Source organism: Taudactylus pleione, unplaced genomic scaffold (assembly GCF_031769625.1).
Source record: "Taudactylus pleione unplaced genomic scaffold, aTauple2 ptg000479l, whole genome shotgun sequence".
NCBI classification, from domain to species: Eukaryota; Metazoa; Chordata; class Amphibia; order Anura; family Myobatrachidae; genus Taudactylus; species Taudactylus pleione.
Genome location: NW_028284881.1, coordinates 11,491,874 through 11,495,137, shown reverse-complemented (window position 1 = coordinate 11,495,137; position 3,264 = coordinate 11,491,874).

Below are 3,264 nucleotides of genomic sequence, written 5' to 3'. Positions count from 1 at the left end.
TACCTTGGGTTTGTGGGGTACTGGTATATAGACTTGTGATGTCTATTGTGCACATGAGATATTTGGCAGGTAAAGGTGAAAGATGTTAAAGTTTAAGGATGAATGAGGTGGTGTCTTTCAGGAACGTTGGTTCTTTTTGTATCAAGGGCTGTAAGTAGTGGTGTCGTCGCTTACTGATGATGTCACCAGGACTCCAGTGTGTGTGGCAGGGGCGGGAACTTGACTCTCACTGGGTGGATACACAGGTATTTATGTCTCTTTTAGTTCATTGTACTGCATGTCTTGATAAAAGAGCCAACGCTCTGAAACGTTGACCATATACCCTGGCTGTGCCTGTTATTTATTAGAAGTGCTGTTGAGACCCTGAGTGCCATCCTTCCACTACTGTATATACTATATCTATCTACTGGAGAGGCACCTGGGCATGATGTGGCGGCTGGGGTGAGTGCCGGATTATCTCTATTACCTATATATATATATATTTGCCATATTTTGGGTACCAACCAACTTGCTGTAAATGTAGAAGTGCCCATCATTTCTGCGATTCTACAAAAAAGTTGAGCTTTTCATCTCTTGCTGCAAAAAACAATACCATCTGCGGTGTGCCATATTGTCTTGCACATGCGCATTTTGGCTGCACTATAATATGTATCGGATCAGCATATGCTGATGTGATACAGATGGATACAGGTTACTAGAGGGGTCAAATATCGCAAGATACATTCCAGTTTTATCACATCCTGTATCACTGCGATGAGCAGAGATACAGGTTGAGTCTTAGGGCCTGATTCAGAGATGGGCGATAATGCAATCGCAGCTGCAATATCACACGGAACGCAGCTCTGAAAATATGCAAATAGTTCCAAAGGTAACCTTAGCATAAGGACACCCACAGCTGCCTTCTCTATGTGTACAATGTCGCTTACCTGCATAAATATCAGTAACATCGACGCACCTCGAGTGGCCATCTTGTTCTTGCAGCAGGTCTAACTTGCCGTAGATTTGACAGCTCTCTTGACACGCAGAGGCCTCTCATGCTGCGGAGGAGATCGCAAGGGCTAATTTATGCACGCCCATGTAATGGCATTTAAACGGTCAGACACGTCTGTATTTTTCTGACCACTCCGCTGTTACCACCCCCAAATCCTGACAACCTGTCACTCACTTTGCGATGGATTCCTCTGTGCATCCGTAATCGCAATGTGATCACTGTGCATGGGCAGTGCGGCTTATACGCATGCGCAATGGCAAACAATCGCTCGATCTGCATACGTGATCGCCATTGTGTCCATCTCTGAATCAGGCCCTTAGTGGAGAGATAAGTCAACTAATGATACATTTCCCACCATGAACCAGACTCTTATACACTAAAGTGCTGTCTGAACAATACACAGCACTCCAATTTTATTCATGACTGTCAAAAGTTAGGTACATAGTAGACGACTTGCAAAGGATGCAATGTCGTCAACGATTTCACTTTAACTCCTGGGCAAACGATCTAGTGCATACACACTGTGCAATCTAGCAAACGACCAAACAATATATCTTGCATCGTTTGGTGGTTACATCGTTAACTATATAATGTAACCATATTGCCGGATCGTCCTGTAGTGAGTACACACTGCACGATCTGAGGGGAATCATTAACAAGATTGACAGATCTTCCTGCATGTACAAAAGATCTGAAAGAATGACGCTGCTCAGAAGCTTTGGAATCGGCCAAATCATTCAAAATATCATCTATTCTGTAGTGTGTAGGGGTCTTAAGACAGGTGTAGCCAACTATGTCACTACTATCTTAACTATGCTATTAATGTCATGATTATGTCATTACTGTCAGTAAGTGATTGCTATCATAAGTGTGTCACTGCTATCATAAGTATGTCATTAATGTCATAAGTACTGTACATACTCTCATAAGTATTTGTAATGGAAAGGGAAAAGGGGAGCAGAATGATTCCCCACAGGACCTTCAATGATTGTATGTTAGCAATATTACTGTGTAGTCTACCAACGTTTTAAGCAATACATGTCAAAATACAAGTTTGAAAGCATGTAACAGTTTGGTGGTGCACTCAGAGTCACTAGTTTGTAAGCTATACACAAAAGAAGAGAGAAAGAATGCTCCTTTTTTGGGGCACTCTTAAAGGATAAAGAATTAGATCTTTGTATTTATAGAAAATTATTTAAAACTGAACTTTTATTATTATAAGTAATAAAATATATCACCTTCATTAGAAATATTAGAAGAAAATGAAAATACAATAACAAGCAGGGGGAAACAAGAGAATTATTCCCTGGTGAAATATAGTAAAAACAATTGTTAAAATTAAAAAGAGGGATCATATTTAGAGCTAAATAGCTCTCAGTAATCAATCCATCAAAGATTTTTTGAATATCATCAGATCCCTTGTGGAGTCTTTTGTTACCATATAAACGTTGATTCAATCTCATTCACCATATCCACCAAATGGGCACCGTGGTATCTCGCTTCTCTCACCTATGGTATATCTTATACTGAACCTTGTGACCACTGATTTAGTTAGACGCATCATTAAGCATTAGGTACTGTATGATTCTTTTTGCACACTGATGAAAGTGATAGGTACAAATAAAAGTAAAGAAGTTTTAACATCAGTATATTTCTTATGCATATATGGATGTTTGCATATATAATGAATAGATTCAGTGTCACAATACATAAAGAAAAGTAATAAGTCACAGCTGCACATAAGAGATGTGTTTGTTAACACAACATAAAACTAATAAGTGTTCAATCCCAACAGTATCTTGAATAATTCGGCATCTACATACACTTTAAATATACCACTGTTCAGCAGACTTGGTATCACAATACACAAAGAAAAGCAAATAACAGTTCAACACAAAGAATGTCTTTGTTTAACATAATATTATCCTCACAAGAGAGTACAGCAACTCTTGCTCAACAGCAACATAGAGGATAATTAGGCATCTGAAGTCATCCTAAACCTGCTGCTACTTCCCCCTGTGTGTCTGAGATTATCTCAAACCGTGAACATGGAGGACAGAGTACAGGAAAAGGATACATCCAGATAGAATATAAAAAGTAATTGAATCTGCTGTTGTAGGAGCCGGGGAGCCGGACCCCTGATGGATAAACCAGAGCAGAGTGCCCTGACTGGCTGGATCACAATGAGAGTTCACTGAGGTCGGGAAAGTGAACAGATAATAAAAAGTACAGTTATGTAATGGTGCTTCTATAAATAAGGTATTTGTATCAAT